The sequence below is a fragment of the Cherax quadricarinatus genome, chromosome 16 (assembly GCF_038502225.1).
Source record: "Cherax quadricarinatus isolate ZL_2023a chromosome 16, ASM3850222v1, whole genome shotgun sequence".
NCBI classification, from domain to species: domain Eukaryota; kingdom Metazoa; phylum Arthropoda; class Malacostraca; order Decapoda; family Parastacidae; genus Cherax; species Cherax quadricarinatus.
Window position 1 is genome coordinate 29743346 of NC_091307.1, and position 27203 is coordinate 29770548.

At 45.2% G+C, this 27203-nt stretch overlaps 1 protein-coding gene across 16 annotated transcripts in view; it reads right to left on the reverse strand.

Annotated features, from left to right (window-relative positions):
* The window catches only part of LOC128688974 (prominin-1), a 1112830-nt gene that overhangs the window by 666113 nt on the left and 419514 nt on the right, over window positions 1-27203 (reverse strand). The gene's annotated exons all lie outside the window — the stretch shown is intronic.

Sequence of the window (27203 nt, forward strand, 5' to 3'; positions counted from 1 at the left end):
CTTCTCCGACCATTGCATCAGTCTATTCATATCATGGAGTGCTCTAGTGTCCCCATTAGAATGAATTGAACGGCCTATTTTGATGTCATCAGCAAATTTGCTTATGTCGCTGTTTATTCCCTCTTCTATGTCGTTTATGTAAATTGTGAACAACAAGGGGCCCAACACTGACTCCTGTGGAACACTGCTTGTGACGTGCCCCATTCTGATTTCTCCCCATTTATGTAAACTCTCTGCTGCCTATTTTTCAACCATGCTTCCCCAGAAAAAAATGTCCCCTCCTATTCCGTGTGACTTAAGTTTCCTCAACAGCCTCTGATGTGGAACTCTATCGAAAGCCTTACTGAAGTCCATATACACAATAGAAAGCCCCTGGTTATACAGATCACTTCCAGCAACTTGGGTTAGGTTAATCTTGTCCCCTCCAGGATGCGACCCAAAAGAGTCTTCTAACACCCAAGTAAATACATATTGCTAGGTGAACAAGGAAGCAGGAATAAGGAAACATCCAACGTTTGCCAGTGCAGGGACTGATCCCCTCAATATGAGCTGAGGGTGCTATTAACCAAGTCAGTAATGAGCATGCAAGCAAATGAGGATCAGGAAAGACTACAAGTGGACGTAAATAGGCTGTAGGTCTGGTATGAAAAGTTGCTCCTGAAGGTTAACCCTGGCAAGTGCAAAGTTATGAAGCTTGGGGACGGGCAGACAAGACCGCAGACGGTGTACAGGCTCGGGGGACGGGGGTGCACATCTCACTCAAGAAGAACTTTCGGACGAGTATTATACCAAGCATATCGCCTGAGGCACACATTAAAGCATATCGCCTGAGGCACACATTAATCCAATCATTGTTACGGCAAATGCGCGTCTGGCAAATCTAAGACGAGCTTTTAGATATCTAAACAAGGAGTCATTCACGATACTGTATACGGTATTTGCCAGGCCTATACTGGAATATGCAGCACTAGTATGATCCCACATCTGGTTAAGCAGAGGTTTGCAACAAGACTAGTCCCGGAACTAAGGGGTATATCCTAATAGGACAGGTTAAGGGAACTCAATCTGATGACACTGGAGTGAAGGAATAAAGGTAATATGAAAGTTTACAAAATACTGAGATTAATTCGTAGGGTAGATATGGGTGCTTTGAGAGACTGAGAAACAGGAGCACGAGGGCATACTTTTGACGAGTTTCAAGAGCTTTTCTACTTGCCTGGTCAACTAGGCTGATGCTGAAGGCTCCCTGCCCCACATACCCATCACAGCCTGGTTAATCTGGCACCTGGTATAGATACTTCTACAGTTTCCTCTTGAAGACTTCTACACTTGTCCCAGCAATGTTTGAGGCATCTTCCGCTAAGATGCTGAATAGTCTGGGACCACGGACGTTGATACAGTGTTCCCTTATTGTACCCACTGCACCTCTGGTTTTCACTGGGTTTATTTTGCACTTCTTCTCATCTCTCTCACTCCAGTATATTGTTATGGCAGTGTGTAGAATTGGAACAAGGCCCTCAAGTACCTTCCATGTATATATTATGTATCTTTCTACTCCGCTCAAGTGAGTTCATATTTAAGACGAAGGCGTTCCCAGTAATTTAAATACCTTATTGGCTCTGAGCCGTAAACGACCTCTGTATTTGCTCCAGATCTAATAGTTTTCCTGCCCTGAACGGGGCCATCAACTCTGAGCAATATTTCAAATGAGACAGAACAAGATATTTGAAAAGTATCAACACTGGTAAAATTTCCCTTGTTCTGAAACTTCTGATCATCCATCCCATCATCTTCCTTGCTTTCGTGATCTGATCTTGGTTTTGTTGTGGCCCTTGAAAGGTCAACTGACATAATTATTCCCTCCAAAGAACACAGTACCAAGGTCACGCTGTGACAATTGTAGAAGTCTTCAAGAAGAAACTGTATAGGTATCTTCACAGTGCCAGATCAACCGGGCTGTGATGGATATGTTGGTCAACAGGCCACCAGCAGCAACGAACTGGCTGATCAGGCAAGCACCAGACGAGCCTGACCTAACGCTGGGAGTACAAAAACTCTTGGAACTCAAAGGTAAATATATAGTGTTCCCAGTAATTTAAATGCTTTGTTGACTTTACAGATAGATCACTTACGGACTGCATAATGTTGAAAATGGTATAAAATACCGAAACGTTGAAGTTAAGATATGTGCAACAGTTTGGTATCTTTATTGTTGAAACATTTGTCCTAAACAGACCGGGCCGCGGGGCGCTGACCCCCGAAAACTTCTCCAGGTATACATGGTAGGCTTCTGGAAAATACAGAGGGAGCGGGTGTAGTAGCGAAATAAATATTACGTTAACAGTTCATCAACTTTGGAGAAAAAGTATTTGAGATGGTCAGTTCCTCAGCCTGGAGAAGAGTTCAGCACCTTGGTCTGGAACGATATGAAGCTGAAGCATGAGAATGGTGTCTTAAATACTGTCGAAGGTGAGGTATAAGATCTCGAAGAGGTTGCAGTGGACGTGTTTCACTAGTTGAAGTAAGAAGGCAAGTCCCTCTGGAATCCAACTCTTCTCACTCATAACTAGTAGTTACGCGAGGAAGCTTGGTAGATGTCCACTGTACCAAGATACCGTTGTGCTACAGTATCTGACAGTTATGATGAAAATGGTACACAATTCCAAGTTGATGATCAAGTCATGTGCAACAGTTTGGTATCTTTATTGTTTCGCCTACACGTGTCTTAATCTTCAACTTGTCGGTATTTTATACCATTTTCAACATAACTGTCAGATACTGCAGCACAACGGTATCTTGGTACAGAGGACTTCATTACGAAACTACTAGTCATGAGTGAGAAGGGTTAGATTCCAGAGGGACCTACCTAGCATGGGCCAGTAGGCTTGCTGTAGTGCCACTCAATTCTTGCCTTCTTACTTCGACTAAAGAATCCCGTCCCCTGCAACATCTTCGAGATTTTCCACTCCATTTTCATACTTCAGCTTCAAATCGCTCCCGACCATGGAGCTGAACTTTTCTCCAGAGTGATTCACCATCTCAAATACTTTTCCCCAAGGCTGATACTGATAACATATTATTGTACTATTACACCTGCTCCCTCTGTATCTGACTGAAGAAGCCCACTATGTAGGCGAAACGTTTCAATAATAAAGATACCCAACTGTTGCATGTGTGTCTTAATAATCTATCTGTTCCAGATCTGATATGTCTTAACTACGTAATCTTCCTGGCAGTCGTTATCTACATCTTATGGTGTTCTTTGAAAGAAAGGTCAGCTGACAATTATTCCAAAATCTTTCGCATGTTCTTTTCTTTCTATTTGGCGATCCAACTGAGTTTTGTATACAGTGTTCCTTTTGAGTTCTTCATTCTTTCCATACCTAAGCAGCTGGAACTTATTGCTAATGAATGTCATGTTCTCAACTGCCCACTGGAAAATCCTGCTAATATCCTCCTGCAGCTTTTCAATGTCTTCTACTGAAGTGACTTATGCTTATTTTAGCGTCATCCGCAAATGATACAAAACTGACGGGTGTTTTTATCTATCTCTTCTCTAAGGATAAGAAACAGCAGAGGTGCCAGGACAGTGCCTTGGGGAACTGAGCTTTTTACCTCTCTGAGAGTGGAATTTGCTGTGTACACTACTCTGTTCTGTGTTAGAAACCTTAAGATCCATCTGCCTACCTTCCCGGTAATGCCTATGGCTCTCATTTAGTGTGCAATCATTCCATGTCAAGCACCTTTGCAAAATCTCTGTATATGGCATCTGCATTTTGGTTTTCTTCCCACACCTCCGTAATTCTGTCATGGTTCAGCAGCTGTGATAGGCATGATAGTCCAGTTCTAAAACCGTGCTGACTTCAGTTATGCAGATTGTAAACCATACCCCCGGCCGGGATTGAACCCGCGGTCATAGAGTCTCAAAACTCCAGCCCGTCGCGTTAGCCACTAGACCAGCTAGCCACAATAAGATTCATCCAACTAGGTATATTTCTACACCATAGGAAAGTTAGCACAGGCACCTCTGTGACCACAAATGCAAGTTTTTACAGACGAATCTCCAGCTAGCGTGGCCGTGACGAACTCTAGCTCAAGTCCCTTCACTGCCGTCTAGTGGCTAACGCGACGGGCTGGAGTTTTGAGAGACTATGACCGCGGGTTCAATCCCGGCCGGGGGTATGGTTTATTTGCAATCGTGTCATTACGATTTCTTGAGTCATGCAGATTGTGCTGCTTCACTAAGTTTTAATTTGACATTTCATCACCCTTTCAAAGATTTTCATGATGTGGGAAGTTAGGGCTACTGGTAGGTAATTTTTAGCTAGTGCTTTACTACTTCCCTTATGCAAGGGAGCTATGTCTGCGCTCTTTAAGGTTTGCTATTTCATCTAGAACCAGGCTCTTTCTCTAAAGAATGCTGAGGGCTCGTGCTAGTGGTACTTTGCGCTTTTTTTTTTTTTTTATAAATAGGCAAGTCCAAAAATCTGGTCCAGGTGCTGAGTGAGCGTGCATGTTTTCAATATTTTTTTGACTGCGCGGACTTCCGATGGAATGAAAAAGGTTTCTGCATTCTCCACCCTGTTGTCATTTAGTAGGCTGCTGAACACCGACTCTTACTGTTCTATTAAAATTTCACTCATTTCCTGTTCGTCAATATACGAGTCTCCTCTTATTAAGTGTCCAATTCTACATGGAGTTCTTAGCTTGGATTTTGCATACGAGTAGAAATATATTGGGTTTCTCGCAATATTCTGGGTGACTTTTTGTTCCCTTTGTACTTCTTCTGTTTGGTATGACATCTTAAGTTTTACTCTAAATCTGTGATCCCTTAGTGAAGACTTTCTTTCCTCCGTTGTGACGTGACATTTATGTTTTTAAACAATTCGATAACCCCCCCCCCCTCCCTTTCCGAATCCTTTCCTGTGCTCTATTTCTATGTTTGATCTAAGTTTCCTCAATGGTACATATTCAATTCAGACATTGTATGCTTCTGTGTCCAGCCTTTCCAGGCACTGGTGAGGATTTAGGGTGCTTATAACTGTTTCCCAAGATATGTCTGATAGTTCTTTGTTAATTGTGTCCCAGTCAATTCTATGAATGTTGAAGTTATGCTTAAAGGAACACTGCTCTTACATGTGTGTCACAGTTTCCCAAACCTGGGTTTATACTTGTTAGGATTTCTATGATACTGTAGTCAGAGTTTATTGTTTTTGTATCTTGTGTCTTTGATCAGTTCCTCATTGTTTGTGAATATCAAATCCAGTCTATGTTCATTTCTAGTGGGATCAGTTATCTGTTGGTTCACTGCTATCTTTTCACAAAGCTTCATTAGTTCTCTGGTATGTACATGTTGAGCCAGGGTGCTTCCAGGAGTTATTTCTGGTATAACTGCGTTGAGCCGGCTTCCATTTAACATGTGGGAGACTGAAATCTCCAAGGAGGATATTTAGTGCGAATTTTCATCCTATCATTCGATTAATTCAGCAATCCTGTGTGATAAGTACCTTCCACAGATTCCTACTCCTCCCTGTGACCTATTAACTGTCACATCTATACATATTACAGTGTTTTATCGTTTATCTCACCATCCACAACAACCCTTGTGTGTGTTTCTGTAAATGTTCCAAACATGGCATTCACTTCTGAGAGGAGTTCACTAATGTAACTGTCGTTTTTATTTGATTTCAAACCCTTAATGTTTGCAAAAAGAAGGAAGGATTTACCATTTGAGATGTTGTGGTCTGGTGTGTGTTTTGTTAGTACCACTTATGATGTACTACCTCGTATAGCCCCCTGGTGTACAAACATACACGCCAGCCCCACCCCTACAAACACACACGACATGTCTGCACCCCCCACAAACAGGTCAGCCCTCTCCCCCCCCACAAACATGTGTCCCCCGTCTTCCCAAATATGACATCTGCCCTCTCCTACCACAAACATGACGTCTGCCCCCGCCCCCATACAAACACGACACATCAGCCCCTTCTCCATTACAAAAATACACGTCTGTCCCCTTCCCACAAACACGACACGTATGCCCCCTCCCCACAAACACGGCACGTCTGCCCCCTCCCCACAAACAGGACACGTCCGTCCCTCCCCCACACACACGTCACGTCTGCCCCTCCACACAAACACGACACGCCCTCCCCCTCCACACAAACACGACACGCCCTCCCCTCCACACAAACACGGCACGTCTGCCCCCCTCCCCACAAACACGACACGCCTGCCCCCTCCCCACAAACACGACAAGCCCGCCCCCTCCTCCCACATATACGTCACGTCTGCCCCTCCACACAAACACGACACGTCTACTCCTTCTCCATCACAAACACATGACACGTCTGCCCCCCCTTCCCCCACAAACTCACTCCCAGACTGACCCCTTCCACACAGCATGACTAGCCATACGCAACCCCTCACACGCCCCCCTCCACACGCACACAGGTGCACATACACAGGCGAGCGAGCGCTCACACAGTATGGCAACTCTTGAAGGAGGCAGAAGTTACTAAAGCCAGAAAGAGGAGAAAGTATGTGGGAAATGTCAGAAGAAATTCTGAGTGAAACTAATTTTAGATTTTGATATGCAAGAACCTGGAGAGCAGCGTGATGCTGCGAGTGATCCTACACGCTACCAGCGTGATGCTGCGAGTTATCCTACACGCTACCAGCGTGATGCTGCGAGTGATCCTACACGCTACCAGCGTGATGCTGCGAGTGATCCTACACGCTACCAGCGTGATGCTGCGAGTGATCCTACACGCTACCAGCGTGATGCTGCGAGTGATCCTACACGCTACCAGCGTGATGCTGCGAGTGATCCTACACGCTACCAGCGTGATGCTGCGAGTGATCCTACACGCTACCAGCGTGATGCTGCGAGTGATCCTACACGCTACCAGCGTGATGCTGCGAGTGATCCTACACTCTACCAGCGTGATGCTGCGAGTGATCCTACACGCTACCAGCGTGATGCTGCGAGTGATCCTACACGCTACCAGCGTGATGCTGCGAGTGATCCTACACGCTACCAGCGTGATGCTGCGAGTGATCCTACACGTTACCAGCGTGATGCTGCGAGTGATCCTACACGCTACCAGCGTGATGCTGCGAGTGATCCTACACGCTACCAGCGTGATGCTGCGAGTGATCCTACACGCTACCAGCGTGATGCTGCGAGTGATCCTACACGCTACCAGCGTGATGCTGCGAGTGATCCTACACGCTACCAGCGTGATGCTGCGAGTGATCCTACACGCTACCAGCGTGATGCTGCGAGTGATCCTACACGCTACCAGCGTGATGCTGCGAGTGATCCTACACGCTACCAGCGTGATGCGGCGAGTGATCCTACACGCTACCAGCGTGATGCGGCGAGTGATCCTACACGCTACCAGCGTGATGCGGCGAGTGATCCTACACGCTACCAGCGTGATGCGGCGAGTGATCCTACACGCTACCAGCGTGATGCGGCGAGTGATCCTACACGCTACCAGCGTGATGCTGCGAGTGATCCTACACGCTACCAGCGTGATGCTGCGAGTGATCCTACACGCTACCAGCGTGATGCTGCGAGTGATCCTACACGCTACCAGCGTGATGCTGCGAGTGATCCTACACGCTACCAGCGTGATGCTGCGAGTGATCCTACACGCTACCAGCGTGATGCTGCGAGTGATCCTACACGCTACCAGCGTGATGCTGCGAGTGATCCTACACGCTACCAGCGTGATGCTGCGAGTGATCCTACACGCTACCAGCGTGATGCTGCGAGTGATCCTACACGCTACCAGCGTGATGCTGCGAGTGATCCTACACGCTACCAGCGTGATGCTGCGAGTGATCCTACACGCTACCAGCGTGATGCCGCGAGTGATCCTACACGCTACCAGCGTGATGCCGCGAGTGATCCTACACGCTACCAGCGTGATGCTGCAAGTGATCCTACACGCTACCAGCGTGATGCTGCAAGTGATCTTACACGCTACCAGCGTGATGCTGCGAGTGATCCTACACGTTACCAGCGTGATGCTACGAGTGATCCTATACGCTACCAGCGTGATGCTTCAAGTGATCCTACACGCTACCAGCGTGACGCTGTGAGTGATCCAACACGTTACCAGCGTGATGCTACGAGTGATCCTATACGCTACTAGCGTGATGCTGCAAGTGATCCTACACGCTACCAGCGTGATGCTACGAGTGATCCTATACGCTACCAGCGTGATGCTGCAAGTTATCCTACACGCTACCAGCGTGATGCTACGAGTGATCCTATACGCTACCAGCGTGATGCTGCGAGTGATCCTACACGCTACCAGTGTGATGCCGCGAGTGATCCTACACGCTACCAGCGTGATGCTGCGAGTGATCCTACACGCTACCAGCGTGATGCTGCGAGTGATCATATACGCTACCAGCGTGATGCTACGAGTGATCCTACACGCTACCAGCGTGATGCTGCGAGTGATCCTACACGCTACCAGCGTGATGCTACGAGTGATCCTATACGCTACCAGCGTGATGCTACGAGTGATCCTATACGCTACCAGCGTGATGCTGCGAGTGATCCTACACGCTACCAGCGTGATGCTGCGAGTGATCCTACACGCTACCAGCGTGATGCTTCGAGTGATCCTATACGCTACCAGCGTGATGCTGTGAGTGATCCTACACGCTACCAGCGTGATGCTACGACATAGCCCCACTCCACAAAGGGGGCAGTAAAGCAATAGCAAAGAACTACAGACCGATAGCACTAACATCCAATATCATAAAAATCTTTGAAAGGGTCCTAAGAAGCAAGATCACCACCCATCTAGAAATCCATCAGTTACACAACCCAGCTCAACATGGGTTTAGAACAGGTCGCTCCTGTCTGTCTCAACTATTGGATCACTACGACAAGGTCCTAGATGCACTAGAAGACAAAAAGAATGCAGATGTAATACATACAGACTTTGCAAAAGCCTTCGACAAGTGTGACCATGGCGTAATAGCGCACAAAATGCGTGCTAAAGGAATAACAGGAAAAGTTGGTCGATGGATCTATAATTTCCTTACTAACAGAACACAGAGTAGTACTAGTCAACAGAGTAAAGTCTGAGGCAGCTACGGTGAGAAGTTCTGTTCCACAAGGCACAGTACTCGCTTCCATCTTGTTCCTCATCCTCATATCTGACATAGACAAGGATGTCAGCCACAGCACCGTGTCTTCCTTTGCAGATGACACCCGAATCTGCATGACAGTGTCTTCCATTGCAGGCACTACAAGGCTCCAGGCGGACATCAACGAAATCTTTCAGTGGGCTGCAGAAAACAATATGAAGTTCAACGATAAGAAATTTCAATTACTCAGATATGGTAAACACGAGGAAATTAAATCTTCATCAGAGTACAAAACAAATTCTGGCCACAAAATAGAGCGAAACACCAACGTCAAAGACCTGGGAGTGATCATGTCGGAGGATCTCACCTTCAAGAACCATAACATTGTATCAATCGCATCTGCTAGAAAAATGACAGGATGGATAATGAGAACCTTCAAAACTAGGGATGCCAAGCCCATGACACACTTCAGGTCACTTGTTCTATCTAGGCCGGAATATTGCTGCACACTAACAGCGCCTTTCAAGGCAGGTGAAATTGCTGACCTAGAAAATGTAAAGAGAACCTTCACGGCGCACATAACGGAGATAAAACACCTCAATTACTGGGAGCACTTGAGGTTCCTGAACCTGTATTCCCTGGAACGCAGGCGGGAGAGATACATGATTATATACACCTGGAAAATCCTAGAGGGACTAATACCGAACTTGAACACGAAAATCACTCACTACGAAAGCAAAAGACTTGGCAGACGATGCAACATCCCCCCAATGAAAAGCAGGGGTGTCACTAGCACGTTAAGAGACCATACAATAAATGTCAGGGGCCCGAGACTGTTCAACTGCCTCCCAGCATACATAAAGGGGATTACCAACAGACCCCTGGCAGTCTTCAAGCTGGCACTGGACAAGCACCTAAAGTCGGTTCCTGACCAGCCGGGCTGTGGCTCGTACGTTGGTTTGCGGGCAGCCAGCAGTAACAGCCTGGTTGATCAGGCTCTAATCCACCAGGCGGCCTGGTCACAGACCGGGCTGCGGGGGCGTTGACCCTGGAACTCTCTCCAGGTAAACTCCAGGTAATACGCTACCAGCGTGATGCTGCGAATGATCCTACACGCTACCAGCGTGATGCTGCGAGTGAACCTACACGCTACCAGCGTGATGCTGCGAGTGATCCTACACGCTACCAGCGTGATGCTGCGAGTGATCCTACACGCTACCAGCGTGATGCTGCGAGTGATCCTACACGCTACCAGCGTGATGCTGCGAGTGATCCTACACGCTACCAGCGTGATGCTGCGAGTGATCCTACACGCTACCAGCGTGATGCTGCGAGTGATCCTACACGCTACCAGCGTGATGCTGCGAGTGATCCTACGCGCTACCAGCGTGATGCTGCGAGTGATCCTACGCGCTACCAGCGTGATGCTGCGAGTGATCCAACACGCTACCAGCGTGATGCTGCGAGTGATCCAACACGCTACCAGCGTGATGCTGCGAGTGATCCTACACGCTACCAGCGTGATGCTACGTGTAATTCACTGCTGGATCCAAACTATAGTCTACTGGCTGGGCTACATCTGCTCTCTCTCTCTAGATAACAGCTATAACAACCTTGTTGAGTTAGGCATAAGAATGAACATTACAAAGTGTCTGCCATACTACTGGCACTAACTTTATAAGAGTGAGTCTCACTTCTTGATTACCGACTTTATTTTTGGTCGTGACTGAGGCCACGTGACTCGCACAATAACTAACAACTTATTCATTTTAGAAACCATGTGTTGATATTTTAATATCAGAGAAAATATTATTCATATACATTTCTTATTGATTCTATTACACATTAAAGTACTACATAACAGCTGATAAATTATGTGAAGGAAATACCAAGAAGGAAAAAGTAGAGCATAAGTTTAATATAAGTGAATCAAGCATTATAGTATTAAGAGAGAAGTAAATAATGAATACATGGCAAGAATACAGTTAGAAGTGTGAGTAGCTTCAGAACTTTATAACATGAACGTACTTAAGTACATAAGTAATGTGCAGCGTAAATTAACTAATCTTGTAGAAGCCTGGCCTAAGCTTTGTTACAGGTACCTCTGGGTAATTGGCATACCTTTGATATACCTTTGAAGAATTTCGAGAGTATATCTTCTCTCTGAGCCCGGCCATGGGCCAGGCTCGTCTAGTGCTCGCCTGGCCAACCAGGCTGTTGCTGCTGGAGGCCCACTGCCCCACATATCCATTACAGCCTGGTTGATCTGGCATCTGGTGAAGATACTGGTCTAGTTTCCTCTTGAAGGCTTCAACACTTGTTCCAGCAGTGTTTTTGATATCTTCTGGTAAGATGTTGAGAAGTCTGGGACCCCGGATGTTGATACAGTGTTCCCTTATTGTCCCCACCGCACCCCTGCTTCTCACTGGGTTTATTTTACACTTCCTCCCATATCTCTCACTCCAATATGTTGTTATGGCAGTGTGCAGATTTGGGACCAAGCCCTCGAGTACCTTCCAGGTATATATTATCATGTACCCCCTCTCTCCTCCGCTCCAGTGAGTACATGTTCAAGACTTGCAGGCGTTCCCAGTAGTTTAAGTGCTTTACTGGCTCAATGTGAGCCGTAAACGATCTCTGTATTTGTTCCAGCCCCGATATTTCTCCTGCCCTGAACGGGGCCGTCAGCACTGAGCAATATTCTAAGTGAGGGAGCACTAGCGAGTTGAAGAGTGTCACCATCGGCATTGTTTCCCTTGTTTTGAAAGTTCTCAATACATAAACTATTTACTTTAAGATTACCTTTGGACCATTCCAACAGTCATCGCTCCCGTGGCCCGGTTGCTGGCCTCATCCACCAGGCTGTTAGTGTTAGGCCGCACACACACCTCAAAGTATGCTTCACAGCCAGGCTTATCAGGAACTGACTTGAACTTTTAAGTAAAGTTCCCTCTTGAACACAGCCAAAGATGTGCTTGTAATTCCCTTTTGCACGAAGGAAGAACGATGAAAAAATCGAGGAAATATTACACTTACTGAGTTTTGTCTTAAGAGTACTCAATAAGTCCCTTCTTTATACTGGAGATACTCTGCACCGTCTGTCAAGTCCTTTGCTTTTATATGAACCAAATTAATTTTTTTTTTAACACAGGGTCTGACAAGGTTAAGGATCCCTAGCATTATTGACAAGCTATTTACAGGTTAAGAATTCCTAACTTTATTGGCAAGCTAAGAGCTGTTACCTACATCAGCTCATTTGAAACCATTTTCATTGTTATGAGACATACAAGTAGGGAACAGGATGAAGTTGAAGCCATCTGTGGGCCAGAATTTTAATTTGATCAACCGACTATCTCGTTGACATCATTATGCTGTACGAATGTGTTACATACTCGAGTCATCCTGGGTATATATGATCTCAGATGGAGTGATGTTCTGGAGAAGGGTACAGCCAGAGTGAAGTTGCTGCTTTCTGCCCGTCTTGTGGCATAAAAGCTTGTTTCACGCTGTCCTCGAAGTGGATCCAAGTGTGGTACTTTGACAATATTGGCCTTGTACATAACAGTAAGGCCACCCACATCCCTCCTGTATTGAAGGCTCTGCTGAAATGACAAATCTATCCAGGATGGGTCCAGGCGAGAGATGAGACGTCTTGCTCTGTTCTCTACTTTGTCAAGCAGTCGCAGAGAGGGGGGGCAGGCAAACCAAGAAAGTGGAGCATACTCAAGGTGTGAGCGTACTTGTGCAGGTTTGGGCCCTGTCTTGCCAGGATTTTCCAGGTGTAAATTATGATTTAGCTTTCTCTATTTTCCAACGAGTACAAATGAAGGGACTTTAAGCATTCCCATTAGTTAAGATGTTTTGACTAAATTTCTACGAGCAGTGACGGTTCTCTGTTTTCTAGTTCGGTAAACTCTCCTTTGAAGGGGACCGTCGGTATACAGAGGTATTTCAGCCTGAAGAGAACAAATGACAAAGAGCATCATATCTGGCTAAGTTCTGAATGTTCTACTTATCCAGATAATCATTTGCCTTCCGGTGTCATCAGTAACATTGTGGTGACCTTGCATGTGAGATCCTCAGACACTGTCACTCGCGTAACTTTCACTCTGAGTGATTAGTTTGTCTTTTATTCCTTTTCAATCGTTATTTCCTCCCTTCTTCAATAGCAGAGCAACTGAAATTTGTTATTGTTGAACATGATTATAGGGAATTTTCTGTAATATAAGCTATGTATCTGTATAGGAATTAAGATACTTAGCTTTGTTGCTGTCTCAGCCTTTCGGGTCCTCATATCACGGGTTAAGATGGTAAATACCAATAGGGTACGAACTAGCTATTTGTCGCGCAGCCGACCTAACAAATAACATAATAACATAACTTACTAGATTTACCCGGGTATTGTATCAGACCCGTAAGTTCCCTGGCTTGTGGTAGGGATGTAACCTGGTATCGGTGTCTTGACTGAAGCAGAAGTGTCCTACGGTGCACTGTTAGTCTATAAAGATAGTTCTCAATACACACTACACTTTCAATCTTTCTTTTCACAGTAATGTCACTACAGGAAGTTAAGCACACTTCACTGTAATTGTTCTACCGCGAATACTGAGACTGTCTTTGATGTACAAAAACGTGTAGATAAGTATTCTTTGTCCGTTATCGATGTTAATGTTTCCCTTGGCAGGTTTTAAAGCAATCTGCCCTCTCCTCCCGCGGCTACGCCCTGGGCGTCCCTAGCTACAAAGGATTTGCTGAAAGCAGCGTTATTTCTCATCCTTGCTAAGCACTGCAACAGAATGCATTACAGGATGACAGATTTCTTGTTGTCTGGATATAGACGTTAGCTTATGTTAGCCTCAACTTGTAAATAAAGTGGGTGCAAGGTTTACCTTAATTTTCCTGCTGCGGTAAGATTGTAATTTTCTCTCATTAACCCATACGGTTGCAACAATGGTCTCTTGCAAGGAGTGGCATGACTTACTGTGATGCCCTGGTATGAACATGTGGATTTAATTACTGGTCATGCGGAAGCAAGAGAGGCTATCAGCCCCTCTGGAGGACTGAGTCCCTCAGGGGACTGAAAGAGCTGAAGGGGCTGATACCCCCCTTTCTGGAGAAAATCTCTCCACAATGATAGTGGTGTCTGTGGTCCACCGGAAGACTTATATCTGCTAGAAGAATCACTGTCCTTGATTTATCCTTTACGTCGGATATAAAAATGAGAAATATAAGTGGCGCCAGAACTGTGCCTTGAAAACAACTTTTCATTGTTGCAGCCTCTGACTCCACTCTTTACCCCTACTGAACTCTATTCAAGAAAGTTAAATATCTAACTGCATTCCAGTTTTCCATTTGCGGGCATTTTGTGTACTGTCACACCATGGTTGCATATGTCAGAGGCTTTTGCAAAAATCAGTGTACACTACATCAATACTTAGCTTGTATTCCAGTGCATTCAGGACCATGAAATGGTCTAGCAATTGTGAAAAGCAGGATCAACCTGTTTTAAACCTGTACTGTCCTGGATTGTGCAACTGTTGTGATTCCATGTGACTGATGATATTAAAATGGTATAAAATACTGACAGGTTGTTAGGTAAGACATACATGAAACAGGTATCTATTTCGAAACGTTTCGCCTACACAGTAGGCTTCTTCAGTCGAGTATAAAAAAGTTGGTAGAAGCAGAAGAGATGTGAAGACGATGTAATCAGTCCATCACCCTTGAAGACGTAGTTTTGAGGTGGTCAGTCCCTCAGCCTGGATGTTGCACCCCCTGAATGGGGCCCAATGTCCATATTGTATATTTGATGTATATTATCTTTCATATAATTTTATATTGGTGATATTTTCAGTATTAGCTAAACTGAAAATATCTTGCTTTATATTGTTTGACTTAGCTTATGTCATTAGGTAGGATGTATTATTATTATTATAATCAAGGGTGAAGCGCTAAACCCGGAGGATTATACAGCGCCTGGGGGGTGGATGTGGAAGGCATTCAGGCTTAATTCAGGGAACTGGAGCACAGATCCAATTCCCTAAATCAAGAGCCCCTCACCAACATCAAGGAACCTTCCTTGAGGGGAGGTAGGATGTAGCATTTATACTTCTGTGCTCATTGTTCGAGAGTTGTGGGTGACTGCCCGCATAGACAAACTTCCTTGTTAACTGCCACCTCGCTTGTTTACCTGCCGGCTTCTCTGGAGAAGCCACGAAGAGTATCACGTGATAGCACCTGAGCTGGGAGACTACCCTCCCTTGCTCGCTCTCTCCTCTGCTGGTCCTTGTTCGACAAACATTTTATATATATATATATATATATATATATATATATATATATATAATCTTTATTATCACACTGGCCGATTCCCACCAAGGCAGGGTGGCCCGAAAAAGAAAAACTTTCACCATCATTCACTCCATCACTGTCTTGCCAGAAGGGTGCTTTACACTACAGTTTTTAAACTGCAACATTAACACCCCTCCTTCAGAGTGCAGGCACTGTACTTCCCATCTCCAGGACTCAAGTCCGGCCTGGCGGTTTCCCTGAACCCCTTCATAAATGTTACTTTGCTCACACTCCAACAGCACGTCAAGTATTAAAAACCATTTGTCTCCATTCACTCCTATCAAACACGCTCATGCATGCCTGCTGGAAGTCCAAGCCCCTCGCACACAAAACCTCCTTTACACCCTCCCTCCAACCTTTCCTAGGCCGACCCCTACCCCGCCTTCCTTCCACTACAGACTGATACACTCTTGAAGTCACTCTGTTTCGCTCCAATCTCTCTGCATGTCCAAACCACCTCAACAACCCTTCCGCAGCCCTCTTGACAACAGTTTTGGTAATCCCGTACCTCCTAACTTCCAAACTACGAATTCTATGCATTATATTCACACAACACATTGCCCTCAGACATGACATCTCCACTGCCGCCAGCCTTCTCCTCGCTGCAACATTCATCACCCATGCTTCACACCCATATAAGAGCGTTGGTAAAACTATACTCTCATACATTCCCCTCTTTGCCTCCAAGGACAAAGTTCTTTGTCTCCACAGACTCCTAAGTGCACCACTCACCCTTTTCCCCTCATCAATTCTATGATTCACCTCATCTTTCATAGACCCATCCGCTGACATGTCCACTCCCAAATATCTGAATACATTCACCTCCTCTATACTCTCTCCCTCCAATCTGATATCCAATCTTTCATCACCTAATCTTTTTGTTATCCTCATAACCTTACTCTTTCCTGTATTCCCATATATATATATATATATATATATATATATATATATATATATATATATATATACTACCGTCCTGCCAGATGACTGTGAAACAAAAACCTGTAACTGTTTTGCATGATGGTAGGATTGCTGGTTTCTTTTTCTGTCTCATAAACACGCTAAGATAACAGGGATATCTTGCTACTTAAAGTAAAGGTTGGATGCGAGAAGTGGGTCATAATAAGCGTGTATGCACCTGGAGAAGAGAGGAATGCAGAGGAGAGAGAGAGATTTTGGGAGATGTTAAGTGAATGTATAGGAGCCTTTGAACCAAGTGAGAGAGTAATTGTGGTAGGGGACTTGAATGCTAAAGTAGGAGAATCTTTTAGAGAGGGTGTGGTAGGTAAGTTTGGGGTGCCAGGTGTAAATGATAATGGGAGCCCTTTGATTGAACTTTGTATAGAAAGGGGTTTATTTATAGGTAATACATATTTTAAGAAAAAGAGGATAAATAAGTATACACGATATGATGTAGGGCGAAATGACAGTAGTTTGTTGGATTATGTATTGGTAGATAAAAGACTGTTGAGTAGACTTCAGGATGTACATGTTTATAGAGGGGCCACAGATATATCAGATCACTTTCTAGTTGTAGCTACACTGAGAGTAAATGGTAGATGGGATACAAGGAGAATAGAAGCATCAGGGAAGAGAGAGGTGAAGGTTTATAAACTAAAAGAGGAGGCAGTTAGGGTAAGATATAAACAGCTATTGGAGGATAGATGGGCTAATGAGAGCATAGGCAATGGGGTCGAAGAGGTATGGGGTAGGTTTAAAAATGTAGTGTTAGAGTGTTCAGCAGAAGTTTGTGGTTACAGGAAAGTGGGTGCAGGAGGGAAGAGGAGCGATTGGTGGAATGATGATGTAAAGAGAGTAGTAAGGGAGAAAAAGTTAGCATATGAGAAGTTTTTACAAAGTAGAAGTGATGCAAGGAGGGAAGAGTATATGGAGAAAAAGAGAGAAGTTAAGAGAGTGGTGAAGCAATGTAAAAAGAGAGCAAATGAGAGAGTGGGTGAGATGTTATCAACAAATTTTGTTGAAAATAAGAAAAAGTTTTGGAGTGAGATTAACAAGTTAAGAAAGCCTAGAGAACAAATGGATTTGTCAGTTAAAAATAGGAGAGGAGAGTTATTAAATGGAGAGTTAGAGGTATTGGGAAGATGGAAGGAAGATTTTGAGGAATTGTTAAATGTTGATGAAGATAGGGAAGCTGTGATTTCGTGTATAGGGCAAGGAGGAATAACATCTTGTAGGAGTGAGGAAGAGCCAGTTGTGAGTGTGGGGGAAGTTCGTGAGGCAGTAGGTAAAATGAAAGGGGGTAAGGCAGCCGGGATTGATGGGATAAAGATAGAAATGTTAAAAGCAGGTGGGGATATAGTTTTGGAGTGGTTGGTGCAATTATTTAATAAATGTATGGAAGAGGGTAAGGTACCTAGGGATTGGCAGAGAGCATGCATAGTTCCTTTGTATAAAGGCAAAGGGGATAAAAGAGAGTGCAAAAATTATAGGGGGATAAGTCTGTTGAGTGTACCTGGTAAAGTGTATGGTAGAGTTATAATTGAAAGAATTAAGAGTAAGACGGAGAATAGGATAGCAGATGAACAAGGAGGCTTTAGGAAAGGTAGGGGATGTGTGGACCAGGTATTTACAGTGAAACATATAAGTGAACAGTATTTAGATAAGGCTAAAGAGGTCTTTGTGGCATTTATGGATTTGGAAAAGGCGTATGACAGGGTGGATAGGGGGGCAATGTGGCAGATGTTGCAAGTGTATGGTGTAGGAGGTAGGTTACTGAAAGCAGTGAAGAGTTTTTACGAGGATAGTGAGGCTCAAGTTAGAGTATGTAGGAAAGAGGGAAATTTTTTCCCAGTAAAAGTAGGCCTTAGACAAGGATGTGTGATGTCACCGTGGTTGTTTAATATATTTATAGATGGGGTTGTAAGAGAAGTAAATGCGAGGGTCTTGGCAAGAGGCGTGGAGTTAAAAGATAAAGAATCACACACAAAGTGGGAGTTGTCACAGCTGCTCTTTGCTGACGACACTGTGCTCTTGGGAGATTCTGAAGAGAAGTTGCAGAGATTGGTGGATGAATTTGGTAGGGTGTGCAAAAGAAGAAAATTAAAGGTGAATACAGGAAAGAGTAAGGTTATGAGGATAACAAAAAGATTAGGTGATGAAAGATTGAATATCAGATTGGAGGGAGAGAGTATGGAGGAGGTGAACGTATTCAGATATTTGGGAGTGGACGTGTCAGCGGATGGGTCTATGAAAGATGAGGTGAATCATAGAATTGATGAGGGAAAAAGAGTGAGTGGTGCACTTAGGAGTCTGTGGAGACAAAGAACTTTGTCCTTGGAGGCAAAGAGGGGAATGTATGAGAGTATAGTTTTACCAACGCTCTTATATGGGTGTGAAGCGTGGGTGATGAATGTTGCAGCGAGGAGAAGGCTGGAGGCAGTGGAGATGTCATGTCTGAGGGCAATGTGTGGTGTGAATATAATGCAGAGAATTCGTAGTTTGGAAGTTAGGAGGAGGTGCGGGATTACCAAAACTGTTGTCCAGAGGGCTGAGGAAGGGTTGTTGAGGTGGTTCGGACATGTAGAGAGAATGGAGCGAAACAGAATGACTTCAAGAGTGTATCAGTCTGTAGTGGAAGGAAGGCGGGGTAGGGGTCGGCCTAGGAAGGGTTGGAGGGAGGGGGTAAAGGAGGTTTTGTGTGCGAGGGGCTTGGACTTCCAGCAGGCATGCGTGAGCGTGTTTGATAGGAGTGAATGGAGACAAATGGTTTTTAATACTTGACGTGCTGTTGGAGTGTGAGCAAAGTAACATTTATGAAGGGATTCAGGGAAACCGGCAGGCCGGACTTGAGTCCTGGAGATGGGAAGTACAGTGCCTGCACTCTGAAGGAGGGGTGTTAATGTTGCAGTTTAAAAACTGTAGTGTAAAGCACCCTTCTGGCAAGACAGTGATGGAGTGAATGATGGTGAAAGTTTTTCTTTTTCGGGCCACCCTGCCTTGGTGGGAATCGGCCGGTGTGATAATAAAAAAAAATAAAAATATATATATATATATATATATATATATATATATAATCATCTATCTCATCTATATCTATATCTATCTATATCTCTCTTATTGTTTGTTCGTTATTTAGACTGTTTTGGTAGAGTATGAGGTCGGTGGCGTGATAAAATATACTTCTCGTAACTCTGTTCACAGAGAATAGTTTAGACTTAATGATTTTTGACGTTTTACTGAGGTTGTGTGTCGTATTAAGTTAACCCAGGTCCTAAGCTATAGCTTCTGACTTATTTTGTCTGGTATCTGCGCACTGTCGTAGTCGGGGATTTGGTTAGGCTGAACCTAGATTCAGTATTAAAGGAGTTTTATGCGTTTTATGGAGGATCTGCTGAAGGTCCCCAGTTAGGGTCGTTATTTTGTCTCCTTGTCCCTAACGCTGTGCTGCTGCTGCCTCTTATATTGCTGTTTGGCTAATCGTTCGTCTTATTGCTCAAACAAGCTATTTTGATTGCCTGTTTAAGTCGAGTGGAGTCTTGAGACAAACAACTTTGAGCACATACTCACATTCTTACACACTTGTTTGTATATACTACTATTGTTATAATTGCTAACAACGTACCAGACGGTACTTAAGAGTCATTAAGTTATGAATTGTACCTTCAGCACTATACTACTACGAGAGAAGTATAGCAGCTTACATCCTAATTTATATCATTGATTTACTTTATGTCCACCTAGACAACTTTGTGAACAAACATCTCAATTTTTATTTCTTTAGTTAGTATCCTATCAGTTGCAAGCCAAACGCACTATTAAAACTTATTGTAATTTTAACGGATAACTGGACCAGTATACTGACTACCTGTTACAAAAACCCATAAACAGACTGAATGCTTGAGGAGCAGACCTTCTAGAATTCTCTGGAGATGTCTATAATTTATAGATATCGCGTTTTTTTGTAACACTGAAGAAGAGTATTTGTTACATAGTCTTCAAGAGTGATAAACTGATTACATCGTCTTCACATCCCTTCTGCTTCTACCAACTTTTCTGTACTCGACTGAAGAAGCCTACTGTGTAGGCGAAACGCTTCGAAATAAAGATACCTAACTGTTGCATGTGTTTTTTACCTAATGACTGATGATCTTGCTTCTTGGAAACTAACAGTTAAGTGGGAAGTTTGGTGAATAGTTGCCTTCGCAAATTATTTAACTAAAGGGTTACCAGTGATGAGCTTCTTGGGAAGAGCTTTAACATATAATTAAGAATAGGACGATACTAAACTTTTGGCAATATCGATACCTCCCAATATCGGTACTTTGGCACAGTTCTTCATAAAATATTAAACAAATACAACTTCCATGGGCAGGTAAAATGTTTCTACTGTTCATACAGATAGTTCGTACACGTTATAAAATCTAATTACCATAAGTCGTCATTCATTTTTTACCTAGAGAAATAAAACCATCAGCTTCTTCTTGATTCGCCGGTACTATCCCGGCCCAGGTCTTTTCCAGATGGTGACCTGGCCTTGGCAACATCCTTGTTCTCTGCTGATACCACTTTATATGTAGCTTAATAAGTATATTACTACTCAAGGTATGATGTTCCAAATAAATGCTGGTTTTGCTGTGACTTCAAAGTAATCTATGTCATAACTCTTGTCCTACTGAGGTAAGATTTGCAGACCTCAAGTTAGAACATACGATAATTTTAAAAACCAAATTTGAACACATTTGTCATCGATCTTAAGCATTGACTGACTTGTTGCTTGCAACACTAAGCTCGAGGTTTAGTCTTCTACTGTGGCAGTCTTTATTTCTGATATACCTTTGACAAGTTTCGAATTTTCATACTCCCGAAACGAGGCCTGGGTCAGGCATGGCTGGTGCTTGCCTGGTCAGCAAGGCTGTTGCTGCTGTCGGCTATCTCTCCAATATGCTGTTGCAGTGTGCAGATTCGGGACTAGGTCTTCAAGTACTTTCTATGTATACATTTCATGTGTATCTCTACTCTGCTCAGGTGTAGAGATATAAATGTATAGAACTAAGGCATTCCAATAATTCAGACGCTTTATATGCTCTACGCAGCTCTAATCACTCCTGCCATAACGGAGCAGTCAACACTAAATAATACTCTAAGTGAGCGTACACAAGTGATTTGAATAGTGTTACCATTAATACTATTTCCCTTACTTTTGAGGAGTTCCGAGAGCCGCTCCACTCCCAGAGCCCGGCCCCTGACCAGGCTCGTCCGGTACTCACCTAGTCAACCAACCTGTTGCTGCTGGTGGTACTTTGACCCATATATCCATCATAACCTGGTTGATCTGGTACCTGGTGAAGATATTTATTCAGTTTCCTCTTGAAGACTTCTATATTTGTCCCTGCAGTGTTTGACATTTTGGCAAGATGTCGAATAGTCTATAGCCACGGATGTTGATGCAGTTTCCTTACCTACCTGGAGGTTATTCCGGGGATCAACGCCCCCGCGGCCCGGTCCACGACCAGGTCTCCCGGTGGATCAGAGCCTGATCAACCAGGCTGTTACTGCTGGCCGCACGTAGTCCAACGTACGAACCACAGCCCGGCTGATCCGGCACTGACTTTAGGTATCTGTCCAGCTCTCTTGAAGGCAGCCAAGGGTTTATTGGTAATTCCCCTTATGCTTGGTGGGCCCCGGACACTTATGGTGTTTTCTCTTGGTGTACCAATGGCGCCCATACTTTTAATTGGGGGTATTTTGCATCGCCTGCCCAGTCTTTTACTTTCGTAAGGAGTGATTTCTGTCTGCAGATTCAGTCGATTTTCGGAGGATCATCATCTGTATGGCCCACTCCCGGACCAGGCTTCCTGGCTGTCATGAAAGCGATGAAAGATGAAGGGGTGGATAACGACAGTTTTCAAATACAATGGAAATAGTGCCATTAGTGACACTATTTAAAACGCTTGTGCTCTCGTCTTTCGAGTATTGAGTGTTGATAGCCACGTTCAGGAAAGGGAAGATATCGAACTGAAACAGATTATTTACAGCCCGCATAGTCAATAAAGCATTTAAATTACTGAGAACGCCTCCAATACCTAAACGCGTACTCCCTGGAGCAGAGGAGAGATCCATGGTAATATATACGTGTGAAGTGCTTGAGGGCCTCGTCCCAAAGTTGCACACTGTGATTTTCACTGTGTTGCCCAGTGAAAAGTAGGGGCGCTGTGGGCACCATAAGAAAACATTGTATCAACGTCGGTGGTCCCAGCCTATTAAACATCTTGCCAGAAGATATCAGAAACGCTGCTTGGACAAGTATAGAAGTCTTCAAGAGGAAGGTGGACCAGTATATCCTAGTGCCAGATTTGTCAGTGTTACTGATTACTTGTGTAGTACACTTGGATAATCCCAACTATGTTATTGATAGGCTCCCTGGCTAGCTGTGACGTCACGAGCCCCTCACATGCGAGCCTCTAGCAGCGGTCTAGCTAGAGGCCTCTCTCTCAGTGCCACGCTAGGCAGAGACTCGACAGGCAGGCCGTGGGCTTCCCCTGAAGACACTCACATTATACGCCTCCTAGAGCATCCTACGTGCGTATTTTTCCACCTACATCTTGGCTGACCCACATATCTTGCTGTGATAGATATGTGGGTCAGCGAGTCGCCAGCAGCAACAGTCTGGTTGACCAGGTAAGCACCAGACAAGCCGGGCTCCGGGAGTAGAAAAACTCTCGAGACTACTACTAGCTGGTGCTAGTAGTAAGCAGGTGAACTCTGACGTACTGGGGCGTTGGCGTACTGGGGGCGTTGGCGTACTGGGGCGCTGGCATGCCGGGGTGCTGGCATGCTGGGGCGTTGGCGTGCCGGAGCGTTGAGATACTGGGGCGTTGGCGTACTGGGGCGTTGGCGTACTGGGGCTTTGGCGTACTGGGGCTTTGGCGTACTGGGGCGTTGGCGTACTGGGGCGTTGGCGTACTGGGGCGTTGACATGCCGGGGAGTTGGCATGCTGTGGCGTTGGCATGCTGTGGCGTTGGCGTGCCGGGGCGTTGGCGTGCCGGAGCGTTGAGGTACTGGGGCGTTGGGGTACTGGGGCGTTGGGGTACTGGGGCGTTGGGGTACTGGGGCGTTGGGGCACTGGGGCACTGATAAAAAAAATGTTACTGATTACTAGTTAGAATGGCGAGGAGAAATGATTGAAGTAAGTAAGAGGAAGCTGGTGCCGGGCACCACAAGGAGAAAGCTAAGGTGGAAGCACTAAATACAATGAGGAAACCACAGAGGGAGAAAACGAGAGAAACTCCGGAGAAAGCAAGCAAGACCACCAGAGAGAAGCTCTAGCCAGAGTGAAAACTTATGACACTGGGATGAGAGGGGTAGTAGGGAGCGGGAGGAGAGGCGAGATAAAGGGGGAAAGAGGAAGGGAAGAGGGGAGGGAGGGAGGGGGGGCATGAAGCGCGAAAGGAGGGGAGAAAGACGCAGAGATGGTAGGAGAGAGGGTGGAGGTGGATCAGTAGCAACAGCAGAAAAGGCAACATCAGACCCACCAGAAACAGCAGCAGCCATCAATACCAGAGGCTGGGGTGTGAAGCACTTGTGGTGGAGCACTCTTCTTCCTCACCCCCCCCCCCTCACAATACTTTCTATATCCTCACCCTGTTGCATGTACCCTGCCACCCCTTAATACAATGGCCACTCCTCAACACTACGGCCACTCTCTTACCTCACCTGCCACCCCTCAACACTACGGCCACTCTCTTACCTCACCTGCCACCCCTCAACACTACGGCCACCCCTCAACAACACTTCTGCCACTCTTACCTCTCCTGTCATCCCTCAACACTCCTGCCACCCCTCGACACAACGGCCACCCCTCGACACAACGGCCACCCCTCGACACAACGGCCACCCCTCGACACAACGGCCACTCCTCGACACTAAGGACACCCCTCAACACCACGGACACCCCTCAATACTACGGCCACCCCTCAACAACACTCCTGCCACTTCTCAAAAAAACACAAGGCACTCCTCAACCATCTTGTGTGTGTGTAAAAGCTTGGGTCAGCAGTGTGTTCACCCACTTGTCTAATTCTCCAGGCCTCCTACAAGCAGCATCCTCCATCTACCAGTGAATCCCCCCACTCCTTGGCCTTCATCTTGCAATAACTCTCAGGATATTACAAAAGAAAGATTCAAGACACCGCCAGAGGACCCCTGAGTCTCACACACATTTATCAATCAAAGGCAGATATTACCCGCAGAAAATTTAGCCCAAACAAGATTCTGGAACTTGTTCACAAAATACGTTTATAAAGAATATAACCCACGATACCGTGCATTATACCTAATATAGTTCACGATAACGTGGATTATACCTAGTAAAACCCACGATACCACGGATTATACCAAATATAAGCCACGATACCGTGGATTATACCTAATACAAGCCAGGATACCGTGCATTATACCTAATATAACCTACGATACCGTGCATTATACCTAGTATAACCCACGATACCGCGGATTATACCTAATATAAGCCACGATACCGTGGATTATACCTAATATAAGCCACGATACCATGGATTATACCTAATATAAGCCACGATACCGTGGATTATACCTAATGTAAGCCACGATACCGTGGATTATACCTAATGTAAGCCACGATACCGTGGATTATACCTAATATAAGCCACGATACCGTGGATTATACCTAATATAAGCCACGATACCGTGGATTATACCTAATATAAGCCACGATACCGTGGATTATACCTAATATAAGCCACGATACCGTGGATTATACCTAATATAAGCCACGATACCGTGGATTATAACTAATATAAGCCACGATACCGTGGATTATAACAGAAAAATAACAAAAAGGCATAATACCGTGACTGGAACAATACACAAATAACCCGCACGTGACTGAGAAGTTACGACAACGTTTCGGTCAGACTTGAACCATTTACAAAGCCACATTAGCTTCTTCTCTCTCGTGTGTCAGTGTGACTTTGTAAATGGTCTAAGTCAGACCGAAACGTCGTCGTAAGCTTCTCTCTCTCTATGTGCGGGTTATTTGTGTACAATATAAGCAACGATACCGTGGATGGAACAAATCACACCAAACCAAGTATTTATCGAGCAAACTTCAGAAAACATTTCGGTCCATTCTGGACCATTATCAAGTCAAGGACTAAATGAATATGTTACAATTACTCAACGTCTTAGTCGTGATTTATGATTATGTTTGTACGCTCACCACAATTTTTTTATACAAATCAATTTTACAGGCCAAGAGCTGCTGTCCTACCTCAGATCATTTCAAAACCCCTGGCCTATCTGAGGTATACCACCAGCCCCCGGGGATGCCACCCACAACAGTCGGCTAACACCCAGGTACCTACTTATTGCTAGGTGAACAGGGGCAGTAGATGCATAGAAACCTCCTCCACGGCTACGACAACTACAACTAACTCATCTCTTCGGGTAGGACCTACTTCCACTGGGAAATCCCGCCTACCAGTGACTATGCCCTCGTCTGCTACACGTCCCCTTTCCACCTGACGTTAGTACATAAGCGCCAGGCTCCTTGCTTCTGCTCCAGAACCTCCACGACTACGGTGTTCATCGCACCAACTCCAAGGTTGAGGGACTGATCACCTCATCTTCTGTATATAGTTCTGTCTTCAAATTATGTCCTGGAATTTGTACTGATAAAGCCACTGGATGGCGAAACGTCTACAATAAAGATACCCAGATGTTGCAACATGTCTTATTTTCATCTTGTCGGTGTTGTATACCATTCTTGTACAGCAAGGACACATGCCCAACATTTCCACCTTTGCCGGGGGATCGAACTTCGGACACTAGATATACGGGCTGAGTGCACTCCCAACCGAGCCAGGGGACACCTCCTTACCAGAGCAGAGCTGTACTGTCTCCAGGTCATCAACCAAGTCATGGTCTGGGACCAGATGCAAAAAAAAATGGATACACAGGCAATGCGCTACTAACATATTCACCTATTCTACGTATGATAATTACAGACTTTCAGAGGCGTCAGCCAGAGCAGGAAGATTTTTCAGCGGCGTCAGCCAGAGCAGGGAAATTTTTCAGCGGCGTCAGCCAGAGCAGGGAAATTTTTCAGCGGCGTCAGCCAGAGCAGGGAAATTTTTCAGCGGCGTCAGCCAGAGCAGGGAGATTTTTCAGCGGCGTCAGCCAGAGCAGGGAGATTTTTCAGCGGCGTCAGCCAGAGCAGGGAAATTTTTCAGCGGCGTCAGATAAAGCAGGGAGATTTTTCAGCGGCGTCAGCCAGAGCAGGGAGATTTTTCAGCGGCGTCAGCCAGAGCAGGGTGATTTTTCAGCAGTGTCAGCCAGAGCAGGGAGATTTTTCAGTAGGGTCAGCCAGAGCTGGGAGATTTTTCAGTAGAGTCAGCCAGAGCTGGGAGATTTTTCAGTAGAGTCAGCCAGAGCTGGGAGATTTTTCAGTAGAGTCAGCCAGAGCTGGGAGATTTTTCAGTAGAGTCAGCCAGAGCTGGGAGATTTTTCAGTAGAGTCAGCCAGAGCTGGGAGATTTTTCAGTAGAGTCAGCCAGAGCTGGGAGATTTTTCAGTAGAGTCAGCCAGAGCTGGGAGATTTTTCAGTAGAGTCAGCCAGAGCTGGGAGATTTTTCAGTAGAGTCAGCCAGAGCTGGGAGATTTTTCAGTAGAGTCAGCCAGAGCTGGGAGATTTTTCAGTAGAGTCAGCCAGAGCTGGGAGATTTTTCAGTAGAGTC